We start from the raw sequence: 13,373 nt of genomic DNA, 5'->3' as shown, positions 1-13,373 counted from the left end.
TGAGACTTAAGGCCAACCTCCCCGAGAGACTTTGTTTCTATTTCTCCTAGTAAACCTAGACTCATCTCCTGTCACCTTCAACTCTACTCCAATTGTGTTCTTTCAACCCAGACCCCTGACCCTGCTTTTTACTTCTGCCATTTCATCCTCACTCCTGCTTCCTTTCCTAAATCCATACGTCTCTTTTGGCCTTCCTAGCCCTGGGCCAAGTTCCTTCCTCTTTCCTCAGTTTTTACCCCTTTCCTTCATTCTCCCATCCAACTTTCAGGCCTTCCTTTCTCACGCCCCAGTTAGCAGCATCTCAAAATTCGAAAGGTTTATTACTCATCTATTAATTCTATTCCATTTACTTACTCGGTTCTATACCTATCTTACCTATGTATGGAAGAACCGCTGGTAGCCAAGGTGGCAGCAAGAATCCTAGCAGCTGTCACCTGACGTATCCGTAGTAGTCAGCAATTTCCATTTCTTTGTCCCTCTGGGTGAAAAATTGCAGCTTCCCCGAAGAGGTGTATCTGGCAGCATTCTCCCGTTGTTGTTGAGCCCGCCTCTTCATGGCCTCTCGCTCTGGCCTCTGCTCTTGTTCGATGGGCTTTGACATGACTGGCTCAGGCACGTTGGGTTCCCTCCATGGAACTCGTTGCTTGCTGAAGTCTTGGAGTAGAAGTTGGGTTTGGAGCTTGGGTGGGGACTGGCGCTTAGTCACAGCAGGGGGAACAGGCTCGCGCTGGAGAGAAGCGCCAGATGAAGTTTTGTAGGGTGCAGGCCTAGGAGCAGCAGGCTGAGGGACACGAGGCTGGGTATGGTTGGTCCAAGCCGGTTGGGTTGGGTTGGCCACAGTTGGCTGAGCTGGTTTGGCGGGACCTGGCAAAGAGGCAGGAGCTGGCTGGGATGAATTGACTGCAGCAGGTTGAGCTGAGTCAGTAGAACCAGGCTGGGCACGGTAAGCCACAGCAGGCCGATGTGAGGCCAGAGACTGTGGCCTCCGAGGAGCGGGTCGAGCTTGAGGCTTGTCCCAGGCAGAAAAAGGCAGAGGTATCAACTTGACCTTCCCAGGAGGAGGCCGCTCACACTGGGATGGAGATGGACACTCTGTTTCAGCACTGCTGTCTGGTTTCTGGGCTTGGACTTGCGTTTTCTCAGGCCTCTTACCCTCACGTGGGGTATGCCGCCGTGGCTGGATCGCTGGGGGTGGCTGGGGGTCTTTGGGGTTGCTTGAATTTCCCAAGAGCCGACAGGAAGAGAGCCCAGTTTTCGTCTCATTCTTCTTCCCCAGCGCATGAAGAACCTTCACAGACTCCAGCATGCGCACGCCAAGGGAGGTTCGAGGCTTTTGAAAGCTCTCTTGGCGAAGCTCAGTTTGGTGTTCCTTTCGCTTCGTGTTGGGGATTGCTGGCTTGTCTTCTGCCTTGACTTTGTTCCCTGACTGCTTGTTCTCTTCAGCCTTGTTTCTTCCTCTGGTCCTTTTGGTCTTTTCCTGCCCATGGCTCTCAGTTTTGCTGATCTTTCCGGATGCAGCTTTCTGAGGTTTGCCTTGAGAGTGCTTGGCCGTGTTCGCAGGAGCCCTGTCACTGACTGCAGCAGTGCATATAACCGCTTCTCCCCCTAACAGGCACTCTGGATCCTTTGGCTGGATTTTGGCCTTGGGAGCACCACCGATAGGCTCAGAGGCTTTCTGTTTGTTCTTCCTGGGTTGATCAGAGGGAACCTTTACGACACTTGGCTTTTCCTGCACCTGATTCACCTTAATGGCTCTGGTGTCTTCAGCTTTGATCACGTTGGGACCTTGGGATCGATCAAGATCTTTCCAAGAATTAAAGAGCTGGGGAAGGTGAATATCCTCCGCCAGTGTAGTAATGTCTGCAAGACCACTGCTAGGTTCAGTCCCATTTTCAAGTGTCCCTAGGTCCTGACGACTCAGGCTGTTCTCTCCCAGATCAGCATTTTCAGAACCAGGCTGCTCCTCTTGGCTGAGGGGATCGGTGCAGGCCAGCGGCTGGGGAATATCAGGGATTCCCAAAGGGAGTAGTGGAGGATCTTGGTTTTCTATTGGGATCTGGTAGGCCTCCAGAGGCTTTGACAGCTTGGTTTTGATATCCTCCACGTTCTTACTCTCTGTTTGTCCCTGGCTTGGAGCTGGAGGCAGGGCCAGGAGACGCCTGGCACTCTGGACTGGAGCTGTCACTGAAATGTCCCCAAGTTCAGATGGTGGGTTACTCTCAAGTATGTGACTGTTTCTGCTACTGCAGGACTTGGGGAGTTCTTGAGTTTGTGTCACACAAAACATCTGGCTTGGAGGTTGCAATCCCAGGGAATTTTTCATCACCAGGGAAGTCTCCATCACTACAAAGGGATCAAGGGAGAAGTCAGTCCCTGGTAAATGAGATGCTCCCCCTAAACACCAACACAGCAGTCGTGTACCTTTCAAGGGGTTCAGGGGCAAGATGGGCAAGGCATTTCTACTAACTCTTCTTAAGGATCATGGACAGTGCCCTATGCTACGAGGTAAGCGGTGACTGTTGTAATGCTTAACTGGTGATCATTTCATGTCACTGATCCTTGGCTCTCTTTGTATCTCATAGGACTGTTGTAAGTCCAATACAAAATGAGTCTTCTTTTTAAAAAACTGAAATGTTTTACAAAGCCTAGCATTCTCATATAGAGTCCTTTCAATTCTCCCCACTTTCCCGAGAGGCTAAGAACACTTCACACCATGAACTAGGAGAGGGGGTAGAGCCCTTTCTGATGAAATACAGAAACAAAGACAGAGTCTTAGCCTGCTTGCTCTCTGGACAGGATCTCGGACCACAAGGTCTTAAATCCTGGTATAAATGACGGAAGTGAGGACACTTCAACTGGCACTCTCATAACAAGAGTTCTGAGACACCTTCCAAAGAGACTGTAGCAGTAGACGAGGGAAGGGAGTGCTACAGTGTGGTAGTACAGGGGGAATGCTCGGCTACAGCAGTGAAAAATGTGGTACCTATTGGTGTGCTCTCGGGGTTCTTGTACATGTAGCATAGATGACCTTTACAGTGTCCCTGCCACCTTCCCACCTGCATTAGGTGTTCTTTTTGTTTTTTTGTTTTTTTAATTTACGTTTATTTATTGATTGATTGTTTGAACTTATTTATTCTACGTATTTATTTTTTTGGCTGCACAGGGTCTTCATTGCTGTGCACGGGCTTTCTCTAGTTGCGGCTAGCGGGGTCTACTCTTGGTTGCGGTGTGCGGGCTTCTCTTGTTGCGGAGCATGCGCTCTAGGCGCGTGGGCTTCGGTAGTTGCGGCTCACGGGCTCTAGAATGCAGGCTCAGTCGTTGTGGCACATGGGCTTAGTTGCTCCACGGCATGTGGGATCTTCCCAGACCAGGGCTCGAACCCGTGTCCCCCGCATTGCATTGGCAGGCGGATTCTTAACCACGGCGCCACCAGGGAAGCCCTAGGTGTTCTTATATAGAGTCTAAAAACAGAGGGCACTGAGCGAAGGTAGTGGTTACTAAAGGCTCAGGATCTAAATTCTACCTGTCTCTACACCCCTTCCCAGCTGTCGATTTGACCCCATTTGTGAATGCCGACCTCATTCTTCAACTTTCTCTGCCGTTTGTATACTCACCTTGAAAACTTGTTTCTGTGATGCGTTGAGCAGACACAGGGTGGCAGATTGCAGAGGTGGAAGCTGGTGGTCGGATATTTGTGGGCTGAATCTCCTTCAGTCCCATTCCCATTTCTGGTTGCGCAGAGGCCCTACTTCCTGTGTATGACGCGGAGCCATAGGATTGCAGGCAGGAGCCAAGTTCTCCATACAGTGAAGACCCCAGTGTGCCTTGGTTATAGTAATATACCTGGCTTCCTTCCTGGTAGGGAAGTGACAGGCGGCTATGCCCCTGATTTGGAATCTGAGATGGTGCTCCCTGAGCAAGCCTGGCAGAAAGTGATGGATATAGAGGGACCATGTTATTGGCGTCTGAAGTTTTATCATACTGGGCTGCCATAAACATGGAGGAAGCAGCTGGGTGCCGGTCAGTGAGTGCCAGAGTAAAGTCTCCGAGTGAAGAGGAATTCTTTTCAGTGCTTCCTGTGATGTCCCACTCAAGAACACCTGGATAGGAAGGAGCTGAAGTGGAGATCTGGCTGTGGTCAGTAACTCCAGATAACATAGTCGTGCTGGAATGTTGGTAAAGGTAGGCACTACCCATGAGTGTCTGGAAAGAGGTACCGGTAGCCGATGCCGAACTGACGGCAGGGGCAGAGACTCTGGAGAAGTTGCAGACACTTCGTGTTAGGGAAGTTGCATTGCTCACCACAGGAAGACAATGCTGCAGAGAATTTAGAGTTCCAAGTAGAGATGGATTTTGGAAATTTTCTGTAAGAACAAGAGGGTCATGAAAAACTCAGGGAGGTTGAGAAATTCTCACTACGTTTGAGGAACAGCATTATCTTAAGGTTCTTGCTCTCAGGACACCTCTACTATCGACCCTTCCTGAGAAACCCAAAATCAGACAGTTAATGATGGCTGTAAGGACTGAGCAGTTTTCCACTCTTCTGTATTAACTGCCTGTGCTCCCATCTTGGGCACAGATGGGCAGAAGAGCCAAGTGGTATGGTTCAGACATTGTTCTCTAGGCTGGAAGCAACCTTCTCCCTGCCCTGTCTTTCCCTTCAGCCTGCACTCGTATTGACTTCTATGCTATTTCCTAGACTGGAAGCATTTTAGAACTAGGAGGCCCTTAGAGAACTTTCTCTTTTTTCAGTCTCATTTCACGAGTAAGGAAACTGAGGCTCAGAGAGGTCGGGTTGACTTGTTCAGGTTCTCTCATTATGTTAGTGTCATTACCAGGTTTCAGAACCTAAGTATCCTGACTTCCTTGCCAGGACTCCACTCTGAGCATGATAGTGCCAGAAAGCAGGAGAAATAGAACTTATAATATAAGCATTTTTTTTGTCCATTAGAAAACAGTACGGCCATTACCATTGTCATCTTCAGTGTCTCCCTTTGCTTGTGCAGTTCCCACGCTATTACCTAGAGTTGACGTATAGCTCAGTCCAACTGGTGAACTGAAAGAGTCATTTTTGCCCTCTTCAAGCCTGGTTTCTCATCCTACCTCAAAATGATTACCCGAAAGTGGATTTCTTAAGTGCTTTTGGAAAGAGAAAAGTTATCTGATTACTTCAGACTACTCATCTATAAAGTGGTTATAACACCACCACCAATAATAATAGCAGTAATAATTAATAGATGAATAAGCTGATCTATTGCGTATGATTTATATGGAGGAAGATACAATAAGTTCTAGAAAGACAAAGAAAAATCATGAAAAACATGTTACGTAACGAAAAAGAAATCCATAGATATTAATGAAAACTGGGGTATGTGGGCAAGTATCAAAGCCTAATGAATTTACTAACAAATGACATTCTGTACCATACATGCAATATTATGAAAGTGAATTTTGCCCACTCTATTTTAGTGAATACTATTAACCAAAAAACACGATGGAGGTGATAGAGGTGAATGAATTCCTAGCCAATGCATACAGACAGAGACGATAAATCAGTAAAAAATGCATAACAAGCAACAGAATGCAACAAATGTGAATGTATAGGTAGCCACAACATATATAGACAAGTATTTCAATGAAAACCGGTACAAAGCAGACAGCAAAATAGTAAGTGTAAAAGAGTTTCATTATTGTGCTCATTCATATTTTTACCCAGCAAGTAACAGGTATTAAGCCTAGGAGAAATATATCTTTCCATGAATATAACTCATATAATAAGCAGAAAGGAAGCTTAAAAAGTATCAAGAAGGTTTTTGTATTTATCCTAGAACTTAGAATCATCTTCCACATCCAAGAAGATGACATCCCAAGACCTCAAAAAACCATCATCCCTAGAATCCAATTAAAAAAGATTTTCAAATGTAAGAAAATCCAAAGGACTCCACAATATTGTTTTAGATAAATGTGGATGTTTGTGTTTTCTTTTTTTCTTTTGCCGCGCCGCGTGGCCCTGGCCGTGAAAGCACCGAGTCCTAAAGCGCTGGACCGCCAGGGAATTCCCTAAATGGGGAATTAGAGATGTGGGGCTTGACTTTTTCTTTTTCTTCTCCGGTAGCTAAGATCTACAAGCGAACGATGGCTGTTGATCAATGTGCTCTCTGTGTTAGGAAGGAAATAACTGTAAAAATGAAAAGCAACCTTGCCTTAGAAGCTACATATCACACAAAGGAAATAGTCCTTCTGATTCAATGTAGAAGATATCATTTAAAATGTTTAATTGGTCAAATGTCTACCTAGTTTAAAAATTAGAAAGAATAGAACACTGAAAAGCAGCCCCCTAGATAACCACTTTGGTTTCTGGTTTCTAGGAAGCATCATTTCTAAAACATACTTCTAAAGTGTTTCTATTCCAAACTGTCAAGTGCCAGCTGTATTCAGAGAGGCAATAAAAGAAAGAAAACGGAGTATGACTTTTCTGATAGGCTGCCTTTCCTGGTGATCCCCTGTTCTGGCCTTACTTTCCTTCTTAGTCTGTTAATGTAAGGATTTGCTACCATCAGCTTTGTTTTGCCCTGCTCTGAGCAGATTTCCCTCTGTGCTGTTTCTGCTTTAATTTAAAATCTTTGGCTCCCATCAACATTCCATGGCAAACTGCCTCTTTCTTGAGAGCTCCTCTATGCTTTCCCTCTTCATTCTTATATTTTTTTCCCATCTCTTGGTTCCTGTTGGCCTGTGCTAATGAAAACAATCCTAAACTTGCTTACGTTTGACTCTGTGCCTCCCTATATAGCCCAGTACTCTCCATCCTCTCTCCCTATTCTCTCTTTTCAACTAGTCGAAATACTAGTGGAGGGAGACCATTGGAGATGAAACATCTTGGTATATATCGCTAGTTTTCTGTGTCACCTGGCTTTTCTATGTTTCTGTTGAAACACTCTTTTGAGAAGTCTCTGATTTCATTTTCTACATGGGTACCCTTTAAGGCTCAATATTGGAAAAGAAGGGGATCAGAGTGATCAACCCAATGTGGTATCCTAACGTGACAGATAAGGAAAGCAGCAGGCTTTGTGAGGCAGTCAGTGATTTGTCCAAAGTCACACAGACAGTAAACGTCAAAGTCAAAACTGAAATTAGGTCTCCAGACTTGTAGTTCAATACTTTCCCTCATTATTCCACGCTATTTTGAATCTCCTCCTCAATTTAGGGGCACAAGAAATCGAACGCAAAACTTTCCAAAGTTTCTTTTCTTACCTGACATGGTCAGAGAAGAGGAGACATCAACTGCAGGTACAAGGGATGAGGAGACAACACTAGAGGATGTCTGAGTGGCTGCAGCTGAACGGCGCACGTGTCCAGTACAAAGGTCACTGGTTACTGGTCCAAACGGCTCCACGGAAACCCCAAGACCTCTACCAAGTGGTAGTAGGTTTGGTAGGAGAGTGATGTCACAAAGCAGGCAGTTGAAAGGTATGAGCTAGCCAATAGGGAGGTCCGATCCCCAACAGGAGGGCGGGCTTGGGTGAAGAGAGCGTAGGAGAGCTAAAACAACCCCTCAATTTCTGAGCTCTGGGGAGGAAATCCTAGAAGACAGATTTACCTCCCCCAGGCTCTTCCATTAGGGAAATCATTGCAACATTTCTTACAGACGTTCATTAATATAATTAACTAACAGTTACTTATATTCTACAGAGTATTCTATTTTATGTATCATATACTTAGAGCTATATAGATCTTATTTAACTAGTATCCTTAGGAAGGAAAGAGCCATGTAGTTTGAACTATTACAGTTGTAACTTGGTTAAAGAGCAGGGTGAAGTTTGTTGAGTGTACCCTGTGGAGAATGTTGTGGTCCAAGGCTCTTTTAGTTTCTTCTCCTTGACTCCTACCTTCCTTGGGCTGGGCTAGGCTGGGGGCCAGGTTGGACTTGCGACTTAACATTTCTCTTCCGCTTTCTTTTTTTTTTTTTTTTTTCTTCCATTATGGGCATTGCTTCTAGGACAAGCCTTGATCTTGCATTGGATGTTCCTTCCTGTCAACTTCCAGCAGCAGGAGTCTTCTTTTCAGTGCTTGATGCTTCACGAAATAGACTCTGCCCATTGGCAGCAAATACCAGAGAGCTAGGAGACAGAGCTGGTTGCAGACCTTTCCTCTTCCAGCCTTTGGTTGCAATTGTTTTGCCCATGATTTGCTAGCTCTAGTTCCTTGGGCCACACAGGTATCCTGCCATCCAGCTCTTTTTATATGTGAGAGACATTCTGAACACTGTCCCTCTTTCTTTGCACAGAAGTATATACAGTGTGGCAGTTACCGTAATCTCCTCCCCCTTGCAAACAGCCCCTCTAGAATCTCGGACCTCTAGGACTCTCTGTCTTGCATGCTTGGGTGCAAGGCCAAGCACAATGAAGAGGAGAATAATTAGAGAAAGAGGAGGACATTGGTGGAGAACTGGGAGCAGGTAAGGTGAAAGGGCACCGGAGAAAAGAGATGCATGTAGGTTTTTTGGTTTCTGTGGGAAACAAGTTGACACACTTGGGCCTCATTTTGTATTAACAGAACAGAGAGTTGTAGATATAAGTAGCTAGATCGTGCAGCAACTGCCATGAAGTCTGTACACTGAAGAGAACAGTCTCACATCTAGTTTTCATTTTGTTTTATGTCATATTACCTTATTTATAGCATTCACTGGTATGTTTGTAGAACGCAGATGTTTTCAAATGCTCTGGTTTTGTCTACATGGTTATTTCCTTGTCCTATTTGTAAGGAATCCAACATTGTAAGACATATTGCATGTTTTTCTCTTGACGATTGTTTACCTTGAAGCGTCATGAACTAACTTGAGCTGTTGGATTTTGTGGAGAAACTTTAAAAAGGGTCTGTGAAAAAGGCATTGTGGTGAGTCGCATTATGCACCCGAGCGTAAGGAGCAGATATCTGCCACCAGCCCAGCTTGGCCTGGATTGCCTCTGTGTTAGTTCCCCTGGTTAGTGCTTTTCTCCCTAACCACTCTTGTGACTGTGATAATGTGAGTTAAGGGCTGAGTTGCTAGTGATTTATGTGTGAGGTAGGCTGGTTTGAGGGAGGAAATCTATGGACCTAGTCATTTTCCTTGGTGGTAAGCTTTCAGGGGTGCAAAGATCGATCTTCCTGGGGACTTTTCTGGTACCAGGAAGATATCGCATAGATGGGACCTCCAAAGACACACATTTAATTTTTAGGCCTGTTGTTCCTATTATGGGATGTGAGTTTCTTCACTGATGGGGATGCTGCTTATCTGAGAAGAAACTGTGAAAGGTGGTGTAGTATAGAGGTGTGGCTTAAGCTTTTAAGTTTTCTTCAAGGTTTTTCCCCTAAGCTTCATACTTCAGACGGCCTACTTACATGAGACTAGTATGTGATGTCAGGCTAACAACTTCCTAAATACCTGCAAGCCAGATCAGTGTCTCTTTTCTCTATATTCCCATGGAAATCAAGGGTCCCGCCGAATTTTCCATCGAAACAGTTGATTTGTGCTGTCTCTAGGAATTCTACAGGGCGTACCGTTGCTTCCTAACCGGTGTCATTTGGGAGATCGATCCCCCTCTGTACGTTCAAATGATTAATTTTGAGACTCTGCTCATGTGTGCAGTAAACCCTTTAATTCCCTAAGACCTTCCTTTCCTCCATCTCATACCCCATGAAGCCCGCTTCAGTTTATCTCCTGAATTTCTTTGGAATCTGTCAGCTCTCCCTCAACATCCTAATACTGAACTTGCCTGTCTGTTGCGATTAGGTCCTAACTAGTGTCCATATATCTTGTTTCCCTCCAATCCATTCTTCACACAAGAAAGCTTCAAAGCAAGTTGGAACATTGCTCATAAACATCGCTCACAAACATTGTTTTGAGAATAGAAAACACACTGGTGGCCTTTAAGACTCTGCGTGCTCTAGAATCCTCTCTGCTTCTCTAGCCCCATCTTGTGCCACGTTTGCCCTCACTTTCTATGCTTCAGATACACTGAATTAACCTTAGTTCTCACTCATCTGACAGAAGTCAGTTGAGAAATTATTTTTCACTGTGATTCCTAGCATTAAGGAATTTGATGATCAGGTTTTGTATGAGGACTAAAACTAAACTGGGAAGTGGAAGAATTGCGTTTCAACTGTTTCAGTCAACACGCATGTATTAATGATACCTAAGTATTGAACACCGGGCTAGGTTTCATGAGGGATACAGAAGTTCTGGCCATCTCTGGTTTTGGGTATCCCTTATTTGTTGAGACCTTTGCGTTGTTTGGTTGCCTTTTGTCTGTTTTCCAGATGGGAAAACAGGAACAAGGGAAGTATAGGTTATTACTAGGTGGGGTTGAACAAGTGGAGCAGCAAACTGCAAAGCAGAAAGAAGAGGGACGTACTATAGAGGGATGTGATTTCCATTTTCAAGGCGCCTGCGTCCTGTGCAGGGAGACAGCCTAACATAAAATGTGCCTAACAAAAGATCTATTGACTTCTTACTAAAAATCTCCAGTTCATATAACCCAGGGGTTTATACCTTCTCCTTTAAAAGTTCTATTCCTGGGACTTCCCTGGTGGTCCAGTGGTGAAGACTCTGCGCTTCCAATGCAGCAGGCGTGGGTTCAATCCCTGGTTGGGGAGCTAAGATCCCACATGCTGCGCAGCCAAAGAAATTTTTTTCAAAAGTTATACTCCTGTGTTGTTGAATTTAGTGGTTTAGATTTTGTTTGAATGTTAAGAAGATTTCAGTTTATTTACCAGGAACAAACAAAACATAATGTAAAAATAGTTTCCCAGAAACGATTTCCATCGTTCTCTTCTTCCCTTTCTCCCGCAGACTGACTGGTGTTTCATCTTGACAAGTTCTCTGAAGTTCTCTGTCATTCCATAGGAAAGCGGTCTGGCTTGGAGGTTGCAATCCCAGGGAATTTTTCATCAGCGGGGAAGTCTCCATCACTACAGAGGAATCAAGGTTGAAGTCAGTCCCGGGTAAGTGAGATGCTCCCCCTAAACACCAACACAGCAGTCGTGTACCTTTCAAGGGGTTCAGGGGCAAGATGGGCAAGGCATTTCTACTAACTCTTCTTAAGGATCATGGACAGTGTGCCCTATGCTACGAGGTAAGCGGTGACTGTTGTAATTCTTACTGGTGATCATTTCATGTCACTGATCCTTGGCTCTCTTTGTATCTCATAGGACTGTTGTTAAGTCCAATACAAAATGAGTCTTCTTTTTAAAAAACTGAAATGTTTTACAAAGCCTAGCATTCTCATAGAGAGTCCTTTGAATTCTCCCCACTTTCCCGAGAGGCTAAGAACACTTCACACCATGAACTAGGAGAGGGGGTAGAGCCCTTTCTGATGAAATATAGAAACAAAGACAGAGTCTTAGCCTGCTTGCTCTCTGGACAGGATCTCGGACCACAAGGTCTTAAATCCTGGTATAAATGACGGAAGTGAGGACAGTTCAACTGGCACTCTCATAACAAGAGTTCTGAAACACCTTCCAAAGAGACTGTAGCAGTAGACGAGGGAAGGGAGTGCTACAGTGTGGTAGTACAGGGGGAATGCTCGGCTACAGCAGTGAAAAATGTGGTACCTATTGGTGTGCTCTCGGGGTTCTTGTACATGTAGCATAGATGACCTTTACAGTGTCCCTCCCACCTTCCCACCTGCATTAGGTGTTCTGTTTTTTTGTTTGTTTGTTTGTTTTTAATTTACGTTTATTGATTGATTGATTGATTGAACTTATTTATTCTACGTATTTATTTTTTTGGCTGCACTGGGTCCTCATTGCTGTGCACGGGCTTTCTCTAGTTGCGGCTAGCGGGGTCTACTCTTGGTTGCGGTGTGCGGGCTTCTCATCGCGGTGGCCTCTCTTGTTGCGGAGCATGGGCTGTAGGCGCGTGGGCTTCGGTAGTTGCGGCTCACGGGCTCTGGAATGCAGGCTCAGTCGTTGTGGCACATGCGCTTAGTTGCTGCACGGCATGTGGGATCTTCGCAGACCGGGGCTCGAAGCCGTGTCCCCTGCATTGGCAGGCGCCACCAGGGAAGCCCTAGCTGTTCTTACATAGAGTCTAAAAACAGAGAGCACTGAGAGAAGGTAGTGGTTATTAAAGGCTCAGGATCTAAATTCTACCTGTCTCTACACCCCTTCCCAGCTGTCGATTTGACCCCGTTTGTGAATGCCGACCTCATTCTTCAACTTGCTCTGCCGTTTGTATACTCACCTTGAAAACTTGTTTCTGTGATGCGTTGAGCAGACACAGGGTGGCAGATTGCAGAGGTGGAAGCTGGTGGTCGGATATTTGCGGGCTGAATCTCCTTCAGTCCCATTCCCATTTCTGGTTGCGCAGAGGCCCTACTTCCTGTGTATGACGCGGAGCCATAGGATTGCGGGCAGGAGCCAAGTTCTCCATACAGTGAAGACCCCAGTGTGCCTTGGTTATAGTAATATACCTGGCTTCCTTCCTGGTAGGGAAGTGACAGGCGGCTATGCCCCTGATTTGGAATCTGAGATGGTGCTCCCTGAGCAAGCCTGGCAGAAAGTGATGGATATAGAGGGACCATGTTATTGGCGTCTGAAGTTTTATCATACTGGGCTGCCATAAACATGGAGGAAGCAGCTGGGTGCCGGTCAGTGAGTGCCAGAGTAAAGTCTCCGAGTGAAGAGGAATTCTTTTCAGTGCTTCCTGTGATGTCCCACTCAAGAACAGCTAGATAGGAAGGAGCTGAAGTGGAGATCTGGCTGTGGTCAGTAACTCCAGGTAACATAGTCGTGCTAGAATGTTGGTAAAGGTAGGCACTACCCATGAGTGTCTGGAAAGAGGTACCGGTAGCCGATGCCGAACTGACGGCAGGAGCAGGGACTCTGGAGAAGTTGCAGACGCTTCGTGTTAGGGAAGTTGCATTGCTACAACAGATTTTTCAGCAACAGAGCAATCCAGCCAAGTTTATATTTTAGAGAGAGAACATCTTCCATATGGAGGATCAGTTGAAATAGAAGAGATTGTTAGAATTGTAGGGTGGTAGTAATCCAGGCAGGAGATGACGAATGCCAGACACCACCTAGTCACAGACATAGCTTTTGCAGCGATCAGCTACATGTTGTTGTTTTTTATTTACTCTCTCATATAATTTTTTTTAAGTCCTGGACCACAAAATACTGTGGCATAGTTGGAAAAATCTGAGACTCGATTCTAGTCTTTTTTCTGTTTGCCTGCTGTGCAGCTTGGGCTTACGTCTCGAGCCTTACTTTTTCATTGTGAAACAAGAACAGTGCTACTTAACCCGAGAACTCCACAGGCACATAAACCCGTGGCGTGTGAGGAGCAGTGAAGGAGAGAAGGAATGGAAGTGCTTTGGGGGACCCCAAGAGCCCTT

General features: G+C 45.5%; 1 pseudogene across 1 annotated transcript; it reads right to left on the bottom strand.

Annotated features, from left to right (window-relative positions):
* Window positions 1-430: 430 nt before the first annotated feature.
* LOC309653826 (uncharacterized protein C2orf78 pseudogene) lies at window positions 431-7,335 on the bottom strand (annotated as a pseudogene). The gene is made up of 3 exons: window positions 7,252-7,335; window positions 3,615-4,364; window positions 431-2,343 (listed from the first exon to the last, which is right to left on the bottom strand). The product of its transcript is annotated as an uncharacterized protein C2orf78 pseudogene (transcript).
* Window positions 7,336-13,373: the final 6,038 nt, after the last annotated feature.

The sequence above is a fragment of the Balaenoptera physalus genome, assembly GCF_965194825.1.
Source record: "Balaenoptera physalus genome assembly, contig: HAP1_SCAFFOLD_1268, whole genome shotgun sequence".
NCBI classification, from domain to species: domain Eukaryota; kingdom Metazoa; phylum Chordata; class Mammalia; order Artiodactyla; family Balaenopteridae; genus Balaenoptera; species Balaenoptera physalus.
This window is presented reverse-complemented; position numbering and strand designations above follow the sequence as displayed.